The sequence below is a fragment of the Artibeus jamaicensis genome, unplaced genomic scaffold, assembly GCF_021234435.1.
Source record: "Artibeus jamaicensis isolate MK-2021 breed Jamaican fruit bat unplaced genomic scaffold, CSHL_Jam_final contig_354, whole genome shotgun sequence".
NCBI lineage: Eukaryota > Metazoa > Chordata > Mammalia > Chiroptera > Phyllostomidae > Artibeus > Artibeus jamaicensis.
In genome coordinates, this window is record NW_026521803.1 from 19,172,741 (window position 1) to 19,186,484 (window position 13,744).

The following is a 13,744-nucleotide window of genomic DNA, read 5'->3' on the forward strand; positions in this document are numbered from 1 at the left end:
TTTTCAGGGTATATATTTAGGAGTGGAATTGTTTGATCACATGGCGCTTCTGTGTATAACTTTTTAAAAACCTAACAAAATTTTCCAAAATGACTGTACCATTTCATATTTCCATCATCAGTATATGAAGGATCCAACTTCTCTATTTCCTCACCAGTACTTTCTGTTGTCAGTCTTCCTGCCCCTCCCCCCAGCCATTGTAGTGGGTGTCAAGAGCTTTCTCATTGTGGTTCTGATTTGCATTTTCCTAGTGACTAATACCTTGAGCATCTTTACATGCTTTTATCAACCCTTTAAATATTTGCTTTGGTAAAACAGTCAAGTCTTTTGCCCTTTAAAATTAGTCTTATTCTGGAGTTGTTAAAGAGTTCTCAACATATTCTGAATGCAAGTCCTTTATCAGATATATAATTTGTAAATTTCTTTCCCCACGATAGACAGTATTTTTTTTTGATAGGCACTTTTAAGGGAGTGGAGTTTTCCTGTGGTATATTAACAGGTCAATGATTCACTCTGTTTCAAAATATTATATAAGTACTTTTAAAAATGTAACGTTTAACTGTTATTTTAGAAAAATTGAATATTAAGCACAAAACAGGATAGTATAACTCCACATAGTAAGATAATCTTTGATAACATGTTTTGCTTACAGCCAGGCTTTTGGTTCTTTTGGGGAACATACTATTCATTTAAAAATAAAAATGAGGTAATTTAAGTAACATTATAAACATTAGTCTCTTTATTATTCCAACTCTTGCCTGGCAAGCAAGACGTATAGAATTTCTGAGTGTTTTAAGTAGACGACTTATTAGAAGAATAGTTGGTTATGCCTAGTGTGAGGGATGGAGGAGCAGCGTTAGGTCTTCTCATCAGGTAAGACCCAGCTAGGAGCTGGAATCGGTGCCAAGTAGGAGTTTCCCAAGCTGGCGAAGTGCACCTCTCAGAGTAAGAGACACTTGCCCAAACTGCCCCCACTCTGCAGGGGACTAGGCGCTTCAGTCCCCCAAGCACTGCCCGCGTCTTCCGGCCTGGCCTGCCCTCCCGCCGCCCACCCCGGGTCCCGGTGCTCGCGCACCCCCAGAGTCCCGCGCAGGGCTCGGCCGCGCCGGACCGCGGGGCCGCCGACAGTCCTCCATCCGCAATCCGCCTCGGGCGCTGCGGGCGGCCCCTCGCGGGTTCGGAGCAGCCTCGTGCTCGGCCCCGGGTCGACCCCGACGACCTCCGCGGCGCGGTGAGGGCACTTCCACTTCCTCCCAACCCACGACCTGCTCGACGTGAGCCGGCCCCAGTTCGACTCTTCTGGCTGCCGCAGCCTCTTTGTCCTCACGGGGGTTCAGGTGGAGACCACCCGGCCCGGCCCGCGCGGCCGCGCCTGTGGCACAGGGAAGCTCCCGCCCGGAGGCCGTGGCTCCCCCCGTCCGCGCCCCCCGCCCGGCCCCGCGGGTCCGGGAGGCCGGGGGAGCGACGCCCAGACGCCGGAACCGCCCGGGCCCCGAGGGAAGCGCCGCGGCCCCGGGGTGGGCTCGCCGCGGGGGCGGCGCATCCGGGTGAGTGCGCGGCGCCCCCGCCTCCCCCGCGCAGCCGCACCGACCGCCGCCGAGCGCGCCGCGCGCGGCCAGGACCACGCCCGGGAGCCTGCGCGGGCGGCCCTGCGCCCCGGTCGGCCACCCCGAGGCAGCCCCGAGCGAGCGGCGGCGGCGGCGGCATGCGGAGCGGCCCGGAGTAGCGCGCCCAGCCCGCGAGGCCCCGCGTGGAGGCGGGGGCGGGAGCGGCGGAGGCGGGGCCCGCTCCGGGCCCGCCCGCCCGCCGGGGGAGCCGCCGGCAGTGGCCGAGGAGGCGGCGCGGCGGACGGCGGCCCGAGAAGAGTGCCCGCGCTGCGGCCCGCGGGACCGCGCTGGGACCGCGCTGCGACCGCCCGGGCCGGCCCCCGGGAGCTCCCGCCGCCGCTGCCGCCGCCGCCGCTGCGCGGACCGAGGTGAGTGCGCCCCCGCGCCCGGGCCGTCCCGGAGCCGCGGCCGCTCGCGCGCGGCTGGAGGAGGACGGGGAGGAGGCCCGTCCGCGTCCGCTTCCCCGGCCCTTTGTGGCCGGTGCTGCCGTGACCGAGGCGCGAGCGCTCTGGGCACCGGGTCACGGTCCGGGAATCAGAGGCTGCTGGACACGCGGCGTCTCTGGTTGGCATCTGCGGCGAGCAGCGAGTTTCCGTCCTAGTTTGACATTGAGTTAGAACCGTTTTTCTTTAGAAGACGGAAGTTTGTTTCATTGACCAAAAATACAGCTAAATATGGCTCCTGGATTTGGCCCGTGCGCTGCTCGCAGCCCCGATGTCAGACTGACCCTCGCGGGGTCCGCGTGACGGGGGAGGGGAAACACGCGGGCGGCGCGCGCGGCCGGCTCGGGGTCTTCCCTGCCCGGAGAGGAGGGGACCCGGCTCTGAACTAGCAAACGTCTGTGGATGGGCAGTCGTGGGCATTAGGTAATGTGGCATTCCGTCCTGGAAGAGTGAATGAATGAATGAGTGAGAGAACGAATGAATGAACAAACGAATGAACGAACGAACTAAATGTTATTTGCTCATCCATAATCCATATAGTACCTTTCTAAAGATTTGCCAGGAATGGTGATGATTTGCATTGTCACTGCCGCTCTTACCTGGTCAGCCTTGCTAAGTGAGGGTTCCCCCTCCTCCAAAGTTATGACCTTGGCCTGATTCTCAAAGCCATGGAGCTAACCAAACCTCCAACCCAGCGCGCCTCGCATTTTCTGGCAAGTGTGCGCAATAGGCAGAGTAGTCTTTGTGATTGTGAATTGTTTTGGGGGGGCATAGAGTGTTACTTTAATAATACCTTATGCTTAATACTACATTTATAAAACTTCCTGTCAAGAATTCTGAGAGGTGTGGGGGGATCGGGGAGGGGCATCTTGTCCTCATTTCACAGAGGAAGAAGTCGGGGTCCTAAGAAGTTTAATTTTACAGGTTACAAGCTGAACAACAGAGCTGGGATTCAAACCTAGGCCTTGTTAATCCAGCACTCTTTACATCACATCTGCGTCTAGACATGGATCATCTGTTGTAGGCACTAACTACATATGGTTATTTAAATTAATTAAAATTAAATTTAAAAATCCAGCTTCTTACTTGAACTAGCCATATTTCAGTTGTTCAGTAGCCAGGTGTGATCAATGCTTACTGTTGAGCAGTGCTTGTCTAGCCCACACGTCCATTTATTTACTCCGTAAATAAGTATTGAGTGCCTTATGCCTGTGAGGCACAGTTTTAAGTCCTGGGTGTACTATGGTGAAAAAGAGACAAAAAGCCCTTTATGGAGCCTACATTTTGCATGATAGTTTGAGGGATGTTTCCATGGTACTTCAGAGCCCTGCAGATTCAGAGTGTGGTTTGTGAACCAGCTGCAGTAATCCCTGTCATCTGGGAGTTTGGAAGAAATGGAGACTCTCTGGTTCCAGACCACATCAGCTGAATCAGTATCTGTTAAAGTAGCTTAACAGATCACAGGTGATGGATCGTAGATGCACCTCAGCTGATTTGTGTTCACATTGAAAACTTTACTCAGAACACCAGTGATAATTAGGTTTAACGAATGTTCCAATGGATTGTTTGGTAGGGCCTTTTACGAAGCAGGCAGTAAACCTTTGGGGGGGCATTCACCATTTGTGCAAATGCTTGTTAAATGCCTGGCTTCTCCATTAGTGTATAAGCTTTATTAAAGCAGAGACTGTGCCTTCCTTTTCTAGCCATGTCTCCCAAAAACTTCAAAGTGCCTGCCTGTTAAGCAGTAGGCGTTCAATAAATGCTTGTTGTGGACAGTCACGTGCCATATAATGAAGTGTTAGTCAACAATGGACCGAATATGTGATGGTGATCCTGTAATATTATAATGGAGCAGAAAAGTTCTTATTGCCTAGTGAAGTCATAACCCTTGTAAGTCATGGCCCTCGGAAATTATGGCACATGGTGTTATTCATATGTTTGTGGTGCTGCTGGTGTAAGGAAACCGCTGTCAGTCGTGTAAATGTACAGCACATACAATTATGTACAGCACATAATACTTGATAATAAACAACTATGTTACTGGTTTATGTAGTTACTGCACTATACTTTTTAATTGTTATTTTAGAGTACACTCTTCTACTTACAAAAGTCTGCTGTAAGATAGTGTGCCCTGTTAAGCCAGAAGCAACCTCATACATCTCGTCTTGTTCATCATTTTCTCTTGTGCTTGATTTAATCTTATGCTTTGTGCAGTAACATGCTGCAGAGGCGTGTAGCCTAGGAGCAATGGGCTTTCCATACAGCGTAAGTGTGTAGTAGGCTCTACCATGTAGGTCTGTGCAAGTGCACCCTATAATGTTCACACATGACAAAATCACCTGGGGACACATTTCTCAGAAGATGACCCCATCCTTAATCAGCACATGATCGTGCTAGGAAGTCAAAGCTGTTTATTCTCAAGCAATTGCAGGCAAGGTAATTCTCATGGCACTAGGTAAGAACATGGAACAGAGCGAAAAGGAAGTTAGATCTCTATGTGGCTTTTCACTTCACACCCAGCTACCCTGCCCTGAGTTGCACCCCTGGCTCATGTGCATGTCCTGCCTCTTTCTCTTCTTAATAATATAAAATATTAATACATTTGAATCATAATCATTTTTAGTGCCATATATTTTTAACTAAATTCCAGACTTTATTTAGATTTCACTAGTTTTGCCATCAGTATGTTCTTTCTGTTCCAGGATCCAGTCCAAGGCATTACATTGCATTTAGTCATTGTGTCTTTGCAGTCTTTGATCTGTGACAGTTTCTCAGTCTTCCCTTGTTTTCTGTGACTTTGGTGGTCTTGAGTACTCTCCTGGCTCTCTTTGATAGACAGCCACACAGGATCTTTCAGTTACGGGAAAAGGCTCTGGTGTTCAAAAAAAGTAAGGCACAGGAATGGCTACTTCTGTGTTTGTTTGTTCATGTAATATGTACATCTATTATGCTTATATAACAACATGCAATTTTGGTACTTTGTAGTAACTGATTTTTTGGGGATACAGTTGCTAATTGCTTGCAATTCAGAAAAGTGTTACAACATTGCAACTATGAACCATTCCTTTAAAATATAGATTTTTTATTTTTATGATGGGTTAGGAGCTGGGCTAAGGTAGAGGAGCAAGGGGAAAGGAGATATTAGCTAAAACAGGCAGTAGAGCAGAGAGGAACCAAGGTGAATGGAGTGACATAGTGAAGGAAGAGGAGTGGGGCAGCTGCATAAAAGAGCAGTAGGAGTGGATCTTAACGTTTGTTCATTTATTCAGTTAATATTTTATAGAATCCTTACGGTGAGCCAGACCCAGTGCTAAATACTCAAGGTAACTGGAGGTGGGATAGCGCTAAACAAATGAACATGCAGATAAGTACATAATTATTGTGATGAGCTCTGTAAAGAAAAAATAGAGTGCTGGAGAGATTGTGAGTGGGAGGAGCTGCTGCTTTTGGTTGGCTGGATTGTTGAGGAAGGCTTCTGTGAGTGACATTTGAACTCGTCTCTGGCTTTTGGGGCATCTGTTGTTTCACAGCACACAGGTGCCTCTTCCTCCATAGGCACTGTGCTTATTTTTAGCTGTCTTTGTATGTAATTTTTTCCCAGGAAGCCCACCTATTCACCTCCCCTTGTGGAAGTGCTACCGCTTGTTCAAGGATTTACTCAAATCTCATCTCCTCTGTGAAGTCCTTCTCTGCTGATTTGTGCCTGTGTTTGGCAGTCCACTTGAGTATATCGTGTTCGAGGGTAGGGATAAGTTCCGTTTGTCTGTGTGCACTCAGTCCAGCACAAAGCCAGGATTGATAAAGGGCTATGAAGAGGGCCAGTCCATTCTGAAGTGTTAGCATTTGGGTGATGAACCTCAGAGCATCAGTCAGTGAGAGTCCAGAAAGTTTTAAAAACGTTTTTTGTGAAATAATTGTAGATTCACATGGAGTTACAAGAAATAATTCAGAAAGATCCCATGTACTTTTGACCCAATTGCTCTCAACATATGGAAACGGCATGATTTTTCTTCTTTAGCTTATTTAATATGATGGATTATATTGGTTGATTTTTTAATTGAGCCAGTCTTGCATCCGTGAAGTAAACCTCACTTGGTCATGGTGCATAATTCTCTTTATATATTACTGAATTCTACTTATTAATGTTTGGTTAAGAAGTTTCTGCATTTATATTTAGGGGAGCATTTAGCACTATAAATTTCCTTCTCAGCCTTGTTTCAGCTCTGTTCTGCAAATTTTGATATGCTGTGTTTTTATTTTCATTCAGTTCAATGTATATTTTTATTTCCCTTGAGACTTGGACCCATAGACTATTCAGAGTTATGTTGTTTAGTTTCCAGATGTTTGAAGATATTCCTGTTATCTTTCTGGTTTTGGTTTCTAGTTTGATTTCATTCTGATTGAAGGACTTACTGTATATGTGTCCTCTTCAGTCCTTTAAATTTGTTGAGCTTGCTTTATGGTTCAATATATGGTCTGTCTTGGTATATGTTCTGTGGACACTTGAATAGAATGTGTTTTCTGTTGTTGAGTGAAATATTCTACAAATATCAGTTTGATCCTTGATGGTGTTCAGTTCTTCTGTACTCTTGCTTGTTTTCTGCCTGGATATCCTATCAGCTGTTGAGGAAGGGTTTTGAAGTGTCCAACTACATTTGTGCATTTGTTTCTTTCTCCTTTTGATATATCCTTTTTTTTTAGATTTTTATTTATTTATCTTTAGAGGAGAAGGGAAGGAGAGAAGGAGAGAAATATCAATGTATGGTTGCTTCTTGTGAGTCGCCTGCTGGGAACTGGCCTGCAACCCAGGCATGTGCCCTGACTGGGAATCGAACCTCGATCATGTGGTTCACAGGCCCGCGCTCAATCCACTGAGCTACACCAGCCAGGGTGATATATCCATTTTTTGGTTTACATACTTTGCAGCTCTTTGGTGCACACACGGTTAAGGGTTGTGTTTTGGTGGATTGACCCTTTCTATCATTATGTAATGTCCCCTGTCTCTCATAATGTATTTTGCTCTGAGTTCTACTTTATTGGATACTAACATAGCTACTTTTCCTCTTTTCCCTTTGATTGCTCTTTTAAGTGCTCGTATAATGCATTCTTTTTTTTTTTATCCTTTTAGTTTCAACCTGCCTATATTGTTATATTTAAAGTCAGTTTCTTGTAGACAGCATATAGTCAGGTCATGTTTTGTAATCCGTTCTGCCAGTCTGTCTTTTCATCGATGCTTTTAGAGCATTTACGTTTAATGTCGTTGTTGACCTACTAGGGCTGCAGCAACAGCGATGAGAGTTGAGAGTACATCTCTGAATTTGTGATTCATTTCTCCTTTAACCGTTAGAATTTCTGTACATTGTTAAAATTATAGAATAAATTCTTACGGGTTCTTATAAGAGTCCTTTACAGTCTTTGTGTTTGAATGACTTCTGATGTTACACAGGGAACATACAATTGCTTTTGGTTCTGTAAAGACGTGTAGGTATAGGCTTCTGGTACGTTATTCGGTCGACACCTTCAGTTATGGGACAGATGCCAGGGACACCAGGTAAAGCCTCTGGGAGCCATGAGGTGATTTAAAGACAGTTCCTGAGATTTAGGTGTCATGGTTTTTGCTAGAATTCTATGTCTTTGGTAGTTATGACTTGCTTCCCATTAAATTTTTTTTAAAGTATCAGTTCAGTTATAAAAAATTTGCATTGCTTTGGTAGAGCCACATGCTAAATTATTGGATTGTTCTTTGAAAATTACACATTACGTCTTATAGCTTATTTTCCTTAAGGTTAAACAGTGAGTGAAAATTTCTGGGAATGTTGTAACATATTTCTCCATGCCTCTGAATTAGCATGTTTCTCAATAAACAAACACTTTAATAACAGGTTTTACAAGTCCCTGTGCACAGCAGGGGTTTCTGAAGGGTGAAGAGGCAGCGTTGTCACAGTGCGAGGCCTGACCACTTGGCGGATTGAATTCCACATGCTGTTTATGATAAGACTGCAGTTAACTTTAATTCTTTTAAGTGTTTCCATGCAAAGGGAACACTGTCTGAAGTAATAGGGCTGTTGTAGGGAGAGTTCCCGTGAGAGTTCCATCATTTACCCAGATTAGAGGCATAGGAGAGCTCAGCATAGAAAATGGTGTGGTGGTCTCTGATCTGAAACTTGGGAGGGAAGGAGAAAGTGCAGGGAAGAGGAGGGTAGTAAACTGTAGACTAAGAGTCTTTGAATAGGGCCGGAATCCTTTGCCGAGTAGCCTTTGGGTCATTTTAGTGCATAAGATATAGAAACACTCCTGGAGATGAAGGAGCTTTATGGCAGAGCTTTTGACTGGACATAGCCTTGAGTTGGTGGAGGGAGTGCAATATTGACAGCTTATCAGCTGGTGCTTCCTCTGTTGTGTGCTTTTGCATCAGAAGGGAAAGTTTGAGGAGTTTTAGCAGAACAGTGAGGGGTTCCCACAGACTGGGGTACAGGCCATTGATCATGGAGATGGCGCTACAAAACTGTGAATAGCAGTGACTAGTGCACTATTCTAAGTGTTCTGCGTATGTTAGTTAATTTAATTTTTATAACAATATTCTCTTTTTGTTATCCTCATTGTACACACGAGGGAACTGGAGCACAGAGAGGGTACGTGGTGAAGTGTGGACAGAGTCCGTACTGTCCCTGTCTGTGTATGTAACATGCCTGGTTTCCAGAGTTTATGTTCTTAACCGCCAGACTCGATGGACTTGCTAGGATAGTTTTGGCAAGATTGCTAGGGCTTTGAATAACAAACAGAAGATTATGGATGGTATTTGGAAGACGGTAGTAGGGAACTGTTGAAGGATCCTTCCTTCCTTCTTCCCTCCTTTCCTTCCCTCCCTATCTTCACCTGAGGACATGCTTACTCATATTAGAGAGAGAGGGAGAGAAACATTGATTGGCTGCCTCTGGAATGTGCCCCAACCAGGGACCTAACCTGCAACCTAGGCGTGTGCCCTGAACAGGAATCAAACCCACAACCTTCCAGTTTACAGGACAACACTCCAGCCAACTGAGCCACACCAACAAGGGCCCATTAAAGGATTTTGGTAAGAGTATTGATTGTTAGGATCAGAATTAAGCTTTAATGTACATCTAGGTGGATGATTGTTGTTTTAAAAAAACTACATGTAAGAAATGAGGCTAATGTACTAGTTTAGTTGACTGTGTACCAAAAAAAATACAGGTGCGTTTTTAGAGATGGAATCAGATATTTCTTTCAATGGATAAAGGAAAGAAGGAAATCTGTTACTCAGCCTCCAAGAAGATGCATCATTAAAAGCAGTGGAAAAACACAGGAGAGTTTGTTTAAGGATAATTAATGAGTGTGTCTTGGACCTGTCGTGAGAGAGACTGCAGGTGGAACTAACCTGCCGATGAAACTCACCTGTAGGCATCATAGTTGTGGAACTCAGTCTTGGCTGTCAGCAGTGAGATAATGAAAATTGGGAGTGGTAAAGAGGATTGAGTAATAACCCTGAGGTGATATGTACAGTTAGGACCCAAGAGGAGGAAGTAATTTTTTACATCCTCATTGAGCAAATATATTTGGGTGTCTGCTCTGTGCCAGGTACTGTATACAAAGTGAACAAAAGAGACATAGTATCTGTTAATGATACAACCAGTGGGGCAGACAAAAATAGAGACAATTAAGTAAATGGGGGAAATGACATTTCAGCTGAGACCCAGAGAGGTCAAAAGCATTTTAACACAAAGAGTAGGGGCAGGAGGTTTCCAGGTAAAAAGAATAGTGTGTGCAGAGGCCATGTAGCAGAAGGGAACTCATTCTGTTTAAAGGAACGGAGAGATCAGTGTGGCTGGAAGAGCAGTGGTGTGAGTGAGAGTGGAGTGAGATGATGGGAGAAAAGTCATTGTGGCACAGATGATGCAGGACCTTATTCCCAGGGCTGCTGAAGGGCTTTGAGCGAGAGAGGACTCTGTTTCACATTTTGATCGGATCACTCCCACTGCAGTGTGGAGAATGGATTTCAGTGAGAGAGTAGGATGGGTCAAAGGGAGACATGGAGACCACTCAGGAGACTCTCTTTAGCGAGGTCTGGACTAACGAGGTGGCAGTGCACCTGTGTGAGGCCAGGATGGCCCCGGTGTCCACAGCACACTGTGCTGTTGTCCCTGGCCTTCCCCTTAGGCTCCTTTCTTTTCTCTATCAGATCATGGTACCATGTTGACAGTTCATACACCTGTGTCCCTTCTAGACTGTCAGTGCCTTTTGCAGGGTAGGGACCTTCTCTTACTGGCCTCTTAAGCTCCAGTGCCTACCACCTGAGAAGTGATCAGTAAATGTTGAATAAATCAGTGTACTTACCTTCAGAGGTGCAAGGCTCTGGTCACGTTTTAGACTGAGTCTTCTTCTTGTTGTTTCTCCCCACCCCCGACCCTCCACCCCCACCACCCCCCAGGAGAATCTCCAAGACATGAGTTGGCTTGTAGCGGTGTTAGAAGGGAGGCTATGCTGACTGCTTGGGACCTGTATGGTATTCAGAGGTGTTTGCAGGTGTCCAACCTTTGGAGAGAGTTTATGTGATTTTCTCAGCAGGAGAATTAGAAGAGGGTAAAGTTAGGAAATCCGAGGGGGGAAACCTTATGAAGAATGGCCGGCTTTGATGTCCAGTGCCTGCTGAGCAGGCAGGAATGTGAGATTTCCTTTTTTTTCCTTTCCCCTTTCTCTGTTCTCTGTACTTTCAACAGGGAGGTAACAGCAGAAATCGTATTACGGGGCAAGAGTGAGTGCATGGTGGTAAGTGCTGACAGTAAATACAGACTGTTTCCTGAAGTATTATTGGGGAGAGGAGGAAGGAGAAGGGTGTAGCTTGCATTGGGGGTGGTTGAGGGAAGAGTGTCTTAGGGTAGGAAGGAGCAGACCCGCTCATCTTTAGGCAGTAGGACGTGGCCAGTGAGAGCCAGAGCTGTAAGATGGATGAGAGTCAGTGTGGGTCTGACAGGGGGACAGGGGGAGGCTGTTGTGGTAACCTGGTGACGGCAAATGCCCCCCTGAAAGGCGGCGACTATAATCAGCTCCTAGGATTTTGCTGTTCGGGTATGCTCACTCGCTGATGACCGAGGTTTCTGTTTTACTAGAATAATCAGAAATCCTGATTATTCAAAAGTGAAATGTCCTACTTCTTAAATGTTGGCAATTCAAATTCTATGGATTTTTTTTGTGTTGGTGAGGAGGGACAAAACCCTCATCTCTGGGCACACTGTGACTTCAGGTTACTTTGGGCGAAAGGACCGGTGGAGTTGGGTATGGGTAGTGAGGAGGGAAGGAGAGGAGTATTTGTGGAACAAAGCTTCCAAAGCTATAGGAAGAGATGCAATTAAATGTGCAAGTGGAGAGCATGTTTCTTGAACAGGAGGAAGAACTCAGAGGAGCAAAGGGAATGTGAGGTGGAGGGAGCTTATGTGCGAGGAGGTGAGACTGAGTCAGGGGACAGGATTATGGCAGGTGGTCAGCGACAGTGCACATGCGTGACATGAGGGGTTTGGGGGAGTTCCCAAGAAGAACTGTAAAGGATAGTAAGGCCTCCGTCAGGCTAGGTAGCATAGGTAGCATAGTGGACTCCGGCCAGCCTTGTTTCAGAACATTCTCTGTAATGTTAATGTCTGGAAGTTGAAAGCAGAAAAAGTGAATAATGGGACTTTTCTAGGGTTAAGGGATTGAAAAGCTGAAAGGTCCAGTAGGTGAGTTTTTTTGTGTGTGTGACTTCTAGGTTGGTAGCTAGGCATATGAAAGCAGAAACGTGCCTAGGTGGGAGAATAGAAGGTGACATGGAGGCAGGTGGGAGAGAGCAGGTTTGTCAGAGTGAGGGAATCAAGTAGCATATGGTCAGGGATCATGGCTGGGTTTGCATCTGGCTTTGATTTGGACTCAAGTGTCAGTTTAAGGTATCCAGAGGCAAGTTGGTATTGGGCCCTGAGACAGATCACCAGGTTCTGGGCTGCCAAAGACAATAACAGTGTTAGAAGACAGCTTAAGAGTTGCAGCCAACAGGGAACAGAGGAGGCTTGGAAGTGGGGAGGGAGGTGGTGAACCCAGTGCTGGAGAAGGTTGGAAAGTGCCTAAACGTCAGTCTCAGAATATAAGGATAAATCTTTTGTGTGTGTGACCTAAATGAAGTAGATTTTGACTAATCCATAATTGAACATTAACTATTAGAATATTGTTATAATATTATGGAAAATATCCTATGTAAAACACTCATATTTAACAACCAATAATAAAAATAATATGTAAGAAGATTGGAACTGATCTATTTTGCTTAGGGCAGACAGGGCGGGCCTCCCTGGGACTCACTTCACCTGCACCCACAGACATGCTCAGTTGCAGCCCTGATCTTTTCTGCTTTGATTTACCAGCAACTCCCATACTTGTAAGAAATGGCAGTGACTAACCTAGTCATGCTGTACCTGGGAATGTAGAAGTATGTGTACTACCACTTTTTTAGGGGTCAGTAGCTTGAAAAAGGTCCTCGGATTTCCCTTAAACTTTCAGCAGTAGAAGAGATCATTTTGTTTAGTAACCAGACCATAAACTGACAGCAACAAGCTGCTGCCTTCCATTTACCATCCTCCAAAAAAACTAAACAAAAACATTTAGGAATTTAGGGATGCTGTCTTCTCCTCTCATGTTCATATGCATAAAAATACTATCTAGCCCTGGCTGGTGTGGCTCAGTGGCTTGAGCGCCAGCCTGCAAACCAAAGGGCGACTGGTTTGATTCCCAGTCAGGGCACATGCCTGGGTTGCAGGCCAGGTCCCAGGAGGGGGCACATGAGAGGCAACCACACATTGATATTTATTTCCCTCTCTCTCTTACCCTATCTAAAAATAAAATATTAAAATAAAAAAACTATCTAGAGAATAAGTAGAGTAAGATAACTTTTTTTTTCATTTTTAAATAGTGGGATTTTTTTTTTTAAGTAGAAGAAGAAATGTGTGTGTGGTAACATATTGTGACAGTACCAAAAAGTATACAGTGAAAAGTAATTCTTCCCTCCCAGTATTTTTTTTTTAATGTAAATGGAGTCACACATATTTCTGGACCAGAAGAAAGTAGCTTGGTGTGTGTGTGTGTGTGTGTGTGTGTGTGAATTAGAATATTATGAAGGGAGCCCTGACCAGTATGGCTCAGTTGGTTGGTTGTTGTCCCACAAAGTGAAAGGTCACCAGTTCGATTACTGGTCAGGGCACATGCCTGGGTTGCGGTTCAGTCCCTGGTCAGGGTGCATACAAGAGGCAACCAATTGATGTTTCTCACATCAATGCTTCCCTCCTTCTCTTTCTCCCTCCTTCCCTGCTATATAAAAATAAATAAATAAAATCTTTAGGAAATATTATGAAGGGTTATAATTACTAAGCTAGAAGAGAAAGAAACCATCAGTTGGATATGATTTGCTGGTAGGCATTTTTAAAAAGTTCATTTTCTGGTATATTTTGAGAAATGAAGAAGCTAGGTAATGTGTATTTGGAGAGAGAGGGTACTGTGACAACCAGGGAAAACAAGAGAGCATTTGGGAAGAACTTAAGAAACTGGGTGTTCGATATAGAGAGAGGTTAGGTTAGGTTAGGTTAGGTCAGAGCAGAGGAAAGCATGAGCTCAGGTAATGTGTTTATGTGAGCCTTGAACTGGAAAAACTTCTTTTCTTCA

At 45.4% G+C, this 13,744-nt stretch overlaps 1 protein-coding gene across 3 annotated transcripts in view; it reads left to right on the forward strand.

Moving 5' to 3' along the window:
* Positions 1-1,459: 1,459 nt before the first annotated feature.
* Positions 1,460-13,744, forward strand: part of GALNT1 (polypeptide N-acetylgalactosaminyltransferase 1) — a 135,047-nt gene continuing 122,762 nt past the window's right edge. For 2 of the 3 annotated variants that reach the window (XM_037154456.2, XM_053664181.1), the window contains exon 1: positions 1,838-1,975. The gene's annotated coding sequence lies outside the window, so the exon portion shown is untranslated. Of the gene's footprint in view, positions 1,548-1,837; positions 1,976-13,744 lie in introns of those variants that run through there. The other variant, XM_037154457.2, reaches the window with a different exon arrangement.